Raw genomic sequence first — 9,942 nt, 5'->3', positions numbered from 1 at the left:
AAGCATTCCATTGAGAAACGCCAGTGTCTTCCCAGAGGAGCATGTGAATTACATCACGGGGGAAAAGGTTTGTGTCAGTCCAGGTCTGGTCCAAGTTTATCACGAGGTAGAATTTTCTTTCTGCCTGCCTGCCTTCCTTCCTTCCTTCCTTTTAAATATATTTCTTTCTTTTCAGATTTTATTTATTCATTTGACAAAGAGAAGAGACCACAAGCAGGCAGAGTGGCGGGCAGAGGGAGAGGGAGAAGGCAGGCTCCCCACTGAGCAAGCAGCCGGATGCGGGGGGCTCGGTCCCAGGACCCTGGGATCATGACCCAGGCCAAAGGCAGATGCTTAACCGACCAAGCCACCCAGGCACCCCAGAATTTTATTTCTTTTCAGGTAAACTTCTGGAGCTAGGTGATCCTCTTGGCTGAAGCTGGCCTTATGGAACCCCATTTTCGTTTTAGTCCTCCAGAGGGAGGAAAGATGGAGTGATGCAGAAGTGCATTCCTCCTATCAACTCCTATTGCCAGCAAATATTTAGTCCTCCAGCTTGAAAGGAGACTGGGAAATCAGCTTCTATCAGCACAGAAATGTGCATAGCCAAAAACTGGGGGTGGAGTATTACTAAAAGGAATAAGGGAGATTAGGATACAATGAGCAGTTATTAAGTCCCAATTTATAACCGGGAACAACTCTGCTTCCTGCCACAAACTCTGTTTACGTTTATTCTTGGTCTTTTTTAATTGAGGAAACGTATGGAATAACCAATCATATGGACCCAGAGGACCAGAAGCTCCAAGATTTAGAGCGTATTATGTGTTTGGATCTATCAAGAAGAGATTTTCAGTTTTGTCAGGAGAGTTTGAGAATGCATTGATAAAGGTGAAATGAAAAAAATTAAGCAATTATTAACTCCAGGGAAAACAAGAAGTTGCACAAGAAGGGAAATGTAATCATAGCATACTATGTGGCTGAGCTGTGACTATTATCTACCAAGGCATAACAATGTAAATACTAAAAAATTATTGTAACCAGAAAGAGTATATAACTATATTGGGAGGATGAGGACAGGAGGCATGTGTATGGGAGAGAGGCTGGGGTGAGGGTGTAAGAGAACTAAATTTTCATTTTCTATATCAGGAAGTAAGATCAAAAGCAGAAAAATCAAGAAATAGGTGTATTAGCATGTTATTTAGAATCTCGACATTTAGAGAATGATCCGCGGACCAGCAGCAACAGCATCACCTGGGAACTTGTTAGAAATGCAAAATTTCGCGCGCCTGGGTGGCTCAGTCTGTTGAGCGTCTACCTTCAGCCCAGGTCATGATCTCAGAGTCCTGGGATCGAGCCCCACACGGGGCTTCCTGCACAGTGGAGAACCTGCTTCTCCCCCTTCCTGCTGCTCTTCCTGCTTGCACTCTTTATCACTCTCGCTCTATCTTAAATAAATAAATAAATAAATAAATAAATAAATAAATAAAATCTGGAAGAAAGAAAAAAAAGAAATGGAAAATGTTGGAACGTGCCATAGACCAGCTGAATCAGAACCTGTATTTTTAACAAGATCCCAGGTGGTTCAACGTGCTACTTAAAGTTTGAGAAACCCTGACTTAGAAGGAGAAGAACAGGGGCGCCTGGGTGGCTCAGTGGGTTAAAGCCTCTCCCTTCAGCTCAGGTCATGATCCCAGGGTCCTGGGATCGAGCCCCGCATTGGGATCTCTGCTCAGCAGGGAGCCTGCTTCCCTTCCTCTCTCTCTGCCTGCCTCTCTGTCTACTTGTAATCTCTGTCTGTCAAATAAATAAATAAAATCTTAAAAAAAAAAAGAAAGAGAAGAGCAAACAGAAGGAACATCTAAAAGAGTTGAGTTTGTTGCCTTTAGGAAAAGACCTGTGGTACAAAGAGATGGGGTAGGGGACTTCCCACTTTTTGTACAAGTCCTGTAGGGTTTTTGTTGTTGTTGTTGTTGTTGTTGTTGTTGAGTTTTAAACAACGTGGAAGATGTACAATTCTGAAAAAAAGCAAATCATGCCATGATTTAAGATCCCGACAATACAAAATGGGATGCAAAGGTTTCCTCCTACTAGTGATGCCCAAGCTTCCCTTTTGCCTTGTCAACCCTTTCTACAGTATCCACTCAAGAACTTTTCTCTGCATATCCAACCCATGTGCATAGGATTCTCCTGTTTATTTTTTTATGGATAAGAACACAAGCAATGCACTGTTTTGCATCCTGCTGTTTTTTACTCACCAATATCTTGGAGCTTGTTCCAAATAGGTGCATACAGATTTGCTTCATTCGTTTATAGGTTGATTTTATAGGCTACTACAGGATGCCTAGTATCGTAATTTATTTAACTGCTCCCCTACTGATGGAAATTAGGTTGTTTCCAGGCTTCTTCTGTTCCAGGCAAGGCTGCAATAAGCATTTTGTAACCACAATATCGCATAGAGATAAGGGTGGTGGCGCTGGGCACAGCACGTCTGGGACTGGAAACCCATGGCTGCTGCTAAGGCCAGTTATTTCATCTTCGTGTGCCTCAGTTTCTGTGAAATGGGGATAAAAACAACACCTACCTTGAAGGTGGTGGGGAGGAATGCGTTCAGCAAATATTTGTCGAGCATCTACCATGAGTTTGTTGAGCATCTACTATGTGCCAGGCACTGTTTTAGACACGAAGAATTCAGTAATAAGCAGAACATAAAAAAAAAAAAAACCTTGCCAGTGTGGAGTTTATATTCTAGTGGTGGGAGATGGATAATAAGCAAGATTAATTAATAAAATATGTGATGATGAGTGCTAAGGAAGCAAAGCAGGGAAGAGGGATGGAGTGGGAGGTTTACAATTTTAGATTAGGCGGTCACAGATGGGCTCACTGATACAGGGACACTTGAGTGACAGAGAGCTGAAGGAGATGAGTGGTGAGTCATGTCAATACTGGAGGGAACGCGCTCCAGGCAAAGGATCAGGGATGGGGAATTCAAGCCTTCCTAAGGCGGCTGCTGGCATGGGAAGAGTCCCACGGCTTCCACCCTTGAGCCCTAAGTCTGTCCCTGGGGAGTCACACAAAATAGAACCCCTCCCCTGCATACAGCAGCCTGGCCAACAGATGCCAGCAAGAGCTCTGCTGCCACATGATCCTGTCTTATGATGGGTTGGATCCCTGGCACCAGGGGACTTTGCCTTGAGGCCTTGGTGCTTCTTCTGGAATAGTACGTGGCTGGGAGGAGGACCCAGAGACCCAGAGAGTGAGGGGCTGGGAATGCCAACTCTGAGTCCGTACCCCCTGTGTGGGCTCCGCTTTGCAAAGACAAGTTGCACAGGTTGGGTGAGCTGTGTGTAGGTCCCCTGAGGCAGGTCTCAGGTCTGGGACAGCAGCCCCTTAGGGCTTGTTGATCTCTCCTTCTGAACCCAAGTATGATCCGTTCTAGAATTTCTCTGTAGACATCTTTGGGAAGGCAATCTGATGGAAAGAGGAAGAGGAGTTTGTTTTGAGGCAACAACGGATTTAGAACATGCTTATGTGGGGGGCACCTGGGTGGCTCAGTGGGTTAAAGCCTCTGCCTTCGGCTCAGGTCATGATCCCAGGGTCCTGGGATCGAGCCCCGCATCAGGCTCTCTGCTCATCGGGGAGCCCGCTTCCTCCTCTCTCTCTCTGCCTACCTCTCCATCTGCTTGTGATCTCTGTCTGTCAAATAAATAAATAAATAAATCTTAAAAAAAATGCTTTTGTGGGATGACTTGGGTGGGATCTGATGAAGCAGGAGGAGAGCTAAAGCCCCTGAAGTCACCCATTAGCATCACCCTAGTTCCAGGTCCTAGCTCCAGGGGCAGGATGGTCCTTCTCATTCTCCAGCCTCAAAAATCTATCTCTAGCGCCCCCTATGGGCAGAGTGTACATGGCGCTGACCCGGAAGAAAGCTGGCTTGCAGAGCCCTGTCCCCCGCCTTGCTGAGCGAGTGTGAAGAGGTAGATTTGAGCTTAATATCTGGCATGAGGGCACTTCAAATTCGTGAGGAAAAGATGGGCTACTCTATTTTCTTTTTTTTTTCTATTTTCTTTGAAAAAGATAAATCCAGATCCTTACCCACTGCATATTTCACTCTTTAAAGCATAGGAGACACCAGACAGATCAAGGTTTTCAAAGCACTAAAATGTAAAAAAATTAGGAGAAAATACGAATGGGGTAAAAAAAAAAAATCTCAATGGAAAAGTGTCCTGCTGGCGAGAAACCCAGTTCAGAAATCATAAATTTGACAATAAAAAATGTTAAAATCTCTACACATTAAAAACTACCACAGACAAAACAAACACAGCCAGCTATTTTTATTATTTTTAAACTTTTTTAAAAGATTTAATTTATTTATTTGAGAGGGAGTGAGAGAGTGTGCGAGTGACAGTGGAAGAGCAGGGGAAGGAAGAAGCAGATCTCCTGCTGAGCAGGGAGCCCAGATGGATGCAGGGTTCCACCCAGGACCCTGGGATCACGACCTGAGCAAAGGCAGACGCTTAACTGACTGAGCCACCCAGGCGCCCCAACAAATGGTCAAACTATTTTTAAAGAATGAAATTCAAATGACAGATAAAGGCTAGGATCCTACTACAAAATTAGCTCTTCCAAATCAGAAAGAAATGGCCCACAAGCCCCAGAGGACACACAGCAAAGACCATGAACTGGCAGTTCCAAAATAAAGAAACACAAACCACCAAAAAGTATGTGGGGAAATATATTCAATTTGTCTTGTTCCTCAAGGGTCTTTGCACTTCCTGGTCTTTTATCTGGAACACTCTTGCCCCAGGTTGCAACACAGGTTGCCACTCAATTCCTTCAGGTCTGTGTCACTCAAGTGTCACTGTATCAAGTGACATTAAGGGCTCTAAGTGACTAGGGGCCTGAATTACGGGACCTCTCAGGTGGAAAGTCCCCTGTAATGTCTTCTGGGGTGGGGACCCTCTCTGCTGCTATGAGATAAGGAGGTAAAGGGTTTTGATTTGATCTTAAGAGCAACTGGAGGCCGATGTGGGGTTTGAAAAGCTCCCTGTGGATGCTGGGGGCCAGGGTGATGGTGGAGAACCCATGCGGATAACACGGTGGTCCAGGGTCAAGGTGACGGTGATCTGGAGAGGACTGGTGGTAGTGAGACTGGGGAGAAGTGAATGAATTAGAGAGATATTTAGAGGGTACATCTCAGGACTTGGTGAGGCTTGATGAAGAGGAATGTGTTGAGGATCCTGTCCCAGCATCTGGCTAGCATCTCTAGACTGATGGTTTTTACTAGTCACTGAGGGTGATATGGAGGACCCAGAAGGCAAGCTGGGCCTGATGGGCGCCAGGAACCTTAGAAACATCTGGGTGGAACTGTGGGTCAGGAAGTTAGTGCTACAAAACTGAAGGTCTAAGGTGAGGTTCGGCCAGACAGCGATTAAAGCCAAGGGTGTGTGTGATGTCAACTAGAGTCAGTGTGGAGTGAGAGAACCCCAGCCTCAAGGACCCCAGCACGGATTGCCATGTATGGGGCATGAGCCTAGGAAGGGAATGGAGGGGAGGGCAGCATCAGAGAAGTCAGCTTTTTGGAAAGGAGGAAGAGAGAAGCCAGTCAACACGCTGAATGCTATGAGGGGTCAGGTACATGAAAACTTAGAAAAAGGTCCACCAGATTGGACACCAGAGGTAATCCTAATGCCAGGAATCTCAACGTTGGCACTGTTGACATTGGGCTGGATGATTTTGCAGCGCGGGGCCTGTCCTCTGCCTTGGAGGAAGTTTAGAAGCATTCCTGACCTTTACTCTCCGAATGCTGGTAACACCCCACCCCCAGCCGTGACAACGATAATTCTTTCCAGCATTGCCTGCTGTCCCCCTTGGGGGGCAAAATCAGACCCGGTTGAGAACTCCTGCCTTGGTAGTGTTTGGGGTAGGCATGCACATGGAAGCAGTGACATTAGATGTTTCTAGAAGTTTCCTTGTGGAGTGGAGATGAGAAATAAGATAGCACCCGGAGAGGACAAAGGAGAGCACTTTGAAAATGTATAAATAATGGGGGTGCCTGACTGGTTCAGTCCCAAGAAGGTGTGACTCTTGATCTCAGGGTAATGGGTTCGAGTGCTACGTTTGGTATAGAGATTACTTAAATAAATAAAAACCTTAAAAAAAGAAAATGTACAAATAATGAGGAAATGTCAACCTTTTGGATTTTTTGGTCACTGTTTAATAGGTGAAAAATAGCCTCTTGGTATTTTTTTAAAGATTTTATTTGTTTATTCATCAGAGAAAGAAATCACAAGTAAGCAGAGAGGCAGGGAGAGAGAGGGAAGCAGGCTCCCTGCTGAGCAGAGAGCCTGATGTGGGGCTCGGTCCCAGGACCCTGGGATCATGACCTGAGCCCAAGGCAGAGGCTTAACCCACTGAGCTACCCAGGTATGTTTGGTGGACATTTCATTTCCCTTATTACAGGTGAACTTGGCAGCTTTTCATCGGTATGGGGAAATTTAGAGACTATCTTTTTTATGTTTTTAATCCATTTTTCTACTTGGTTCACTGCTGTTTTTAATTATTGATTTAAGTGTGCATGTATTAAGCAGGGGAGTCCTTCATTTGTGATTTGGGTTACAAATATTTTCCCCTAGTTTTTATTTTTCTTCTGACTCTAGGGAGCCAAAAGAGACATAGCCACTTGTGTACATTTTCTGAGGGGTTTGGCAAATTTGTACAATTCTTGTGATTGACGACTTATCACTATCTATCAAAATGACAGGTGCTTTTATCCTTGACTCAGCAGTCTCCCTTCTGGGAATTTATGCTATGGAGCTCTTGGCATGGAAAAAAATGTGTGTGTGTGTGTGTGTGTGTGTGTGTTGGTCATTGTTGCTGTTGACTTTTTTCTCATGAGACTGGAAAAAGCCCAATGGGGCACAGATTAAATCAACCATGGTACAGGCAAAAATGGAAATATTTTGCTGCTATAAAAAAATGAAGAAAGTTTCTATGTATTGTAATGGAAAGATTGCTGGGATATACCGTTAAGTGGGGGGAAAAGGCCAATGGGAGAAGGTGTATTCGGCTTGCCATCTTTTGTGTAAGTCATGGGGAAAATAGGAATTATGACAATATTTTTGTATTTGCTTATATTTGCATAAAAAACATGGGGAAACAGTAAAAGTGGTCCCACCAGGGGTCGGGGCATGGGGAGGGAGGGAACAGTTTTTTTAGGGTGTTTTTTTTTTTAATGGTAAATTATCTTTATTTTTATTTATTTTTTTAATAATTAATTAATAATTAATTTAACAGAGAGAGAGAGAGAGATAACAAGAGAGGGAACACAAGCATGGGGGAGTGGGAGAGAGGGAGAATCAGGTTTCCCGCTGACCGGGGAGCCTGATACAGGGCTCGATCCCAGGACCCTGGAGATCATGACCTGAGCTGAAGGCAGATGCTTAATGACTGAGCCACCCAGGCGCTTCCATGAATTATCTTTAAAAAGTTAATGGGGTGGGGGAGGGGGGACGGGAGAGGGTGGTGGGGATATGGACATTGGGGAGGGTATGTGCTATGATGAGTGCTGTGAAATGTGTAAACCCTGGTGATTCACAGACCTGTACCCCTGGGGATAAAAATACATTATATGTTTATTAAAAAATAATAAATTTAATTTAAAAAAAACGTTAATGGGATGGGTCCAGTTGAAAGGGGTTGAAAATATAAAGAGGGAAGTTTTCAAGAAGTTGGGAGAGGGTGGATTCCAGACCGGGTATAAAGGTAGGGATTTGCTTCAGTTTCTCCATCTGTAAAATGAAGGTTTTCCAGCTACCCATGAAAGGCATCTAGAATGGAGTCAGATGTCAGATGGAACTCTTGTCTCTTCTCTGAACCTAGGGAGGGCTGACCACAGGGACAGGCCTGTCCTCAACTTCTTCAAGTGCATTCATGGGAGGACTGTCGGTGGTCAGTGGAGGGCCTGAGCCAGTCCTACCTAGCCTCCTGGCGGGAGAGGAGGGAGGCCATGAGGGAGGCTGTGGGCTCACAGCCAGCACTGTGTCAGTCTGCCCACACTCTTCTCCAGCTACACCAAGCCCACGATGGGGACAGATTGGCCCTAAATTTAGCTGATGAAAGCAGCCCTAGAGGGAGCTGTTGAGAAGCAACATGAACAACAGCCGCCATCGACCTGTTAAGCCCCTTGCTTCACAAGAGAGGAAACTGAGTTGCCACAAGGCAGGAACGTGACTTACGCAGAGCTGGTCATGAGGCAGGCCTGGCTCCTGAGAGCAAGTGTGTGTAGAGCTGAGTGGTGTGGCCCTCCTACAGGGTGTGTGCTGAAGTCCTAACCCCAGCAGCTGCAAATGTGACCATGTTTGGAGATGGGGGCTTTAAAGAGGTGATGAAGGTAAGAATGAAGTCATTTCAGGTGGGGCCCCGATCCGGTATGACTGGAAGAAGAGGAGATTGGGACACAGAGACACACAGAGGAAGACCATGTGAAGACAGGGATAAGGTGGCTGCCTATGTGCCAAGAGGGAGGCCTGCTGACATCTTGCTCTTGGGTTTCTAGCCTCCAGAATCGTTGAGAAAATATGTTTCTGTTCTTTTAGCCCCTCGGCCTGTGGCACTTTGTTTGATTGCAGTGCGTCTCCCATTCATGTCAAATATGTCCAGAGGCAGGCAGGCCACATCCCAGAGACTCAGGCTCCATTCCCTCCCCCTTCTGTTTTCAAGGTCACCTCTTGGACCAAGATGGCTCCTGGAGCGGCTTATGCCAGGTAGCAACAAGGAAGAAGGGGAAAAGAACGGGTGCCTCCTTTTGTTTGTTTGTTTGTTTATTTGAGAGAGAGAGAATGAGTTGGGGGGGAGGGGCAGAGGAAGAGAGAGAGAGAGAATCTTAAGCAGACTCCATGTACAGTGTAGAGCCTGACTTGGGTCGATCTCACAACCTGAGACCAGGACCTGACCAAAATTAAGAGTCAAATGCTTAACTGACTGAGCCCCCAGGCTCCCAGGTCTCTCTCTCTCTCTATCTTTTTATTTAACAGAGAGAGGGAAAGAGAGATCATAAATAGGCAAAGATGGCAGCAGAGAGAGAGGGAAGCAGGTTCCTTGCTGAGCAGAGAGCCCATGTGGGGCTCCATCCCAGGACCCTGAGATCGCGACCCAAGCCAAAGGCAGAGGCTTAAACCACGAGCCACCCAGGCTCCCAGGTCCCTCTTTTGAAGGCGGCTTCCTGTAAATCCCACAGGGCAGTTCTGTAATGACTTTTGGCCACACGTGGTCACACGATCACACCTCGCTGCAAGGGAGTCTGGGAATGTGTTCAGCTAAAGTAGGGGTTCATTCATGGGGGACAAGGGGAGAAGGGACGCTGGGGAAGGCTACCAGCCATCTCTGTCATGGACTATCCCTTCAGTCGACATACTCAAGGATATATTTTTCATAATTCACCACCATTTCTGTTGAAGCCAAGATGGCACCTGCACCTTTCTGTTGAATGTGTCTAATTCATGGGTGGCTTCTGAATGCCTGGCTATGGTGGCAGTGTCGCGTCCCTGAAGTCCATGCCGGTGTGCCCAAGACATCCGTCTTAGCCATCCATCCCTGGCCATCAGCTTACACAGGCCACTCAGCTGTTCTGTCGTGCAACTGCTTTGGCCTCTCCTGGACTGTCACCAAGGCTTAGGGATCATTCTGCTGCTCTCATGCCCGCTGGGAACCAAGGTACTCTGGGAAGCATTTTTTCCATCCACTCTTGGACTTCTCAAACCTTTCTTTGGAGTCTTGCTGCCTCCCCCACAAGAAGGAGGGCTCAGGGTCTGGCCTTCAGAGACTTTCCAAACTCTCTCTTTTTTCATTACATCTCTTCTTTCTCTTTCCCCCTATATCCCAGGGAAATATTCCTGATCTGAAGGTGGAAAACCTTATTTTTGGCTTTTATATTTCTCCGATAAGGACTTAAAGTATTGAGACACA

Source organism: Lutra lutra, chromosome 18 (assembly GCF_902655055.1).
Source record: "Lutra lutra chromosome 18, mLutLut1.2, whole genome shotgun sequence".
Taxonomy (NCBI): domain Eukaryota; kingdom Metazoa; phylum Chordata; class Mammalia; order Carnivora; family Mustelidae; genus Lutra; species Lutra lutra.
This window is presented reverse-complemented; position numbering follows the sequence as displayed.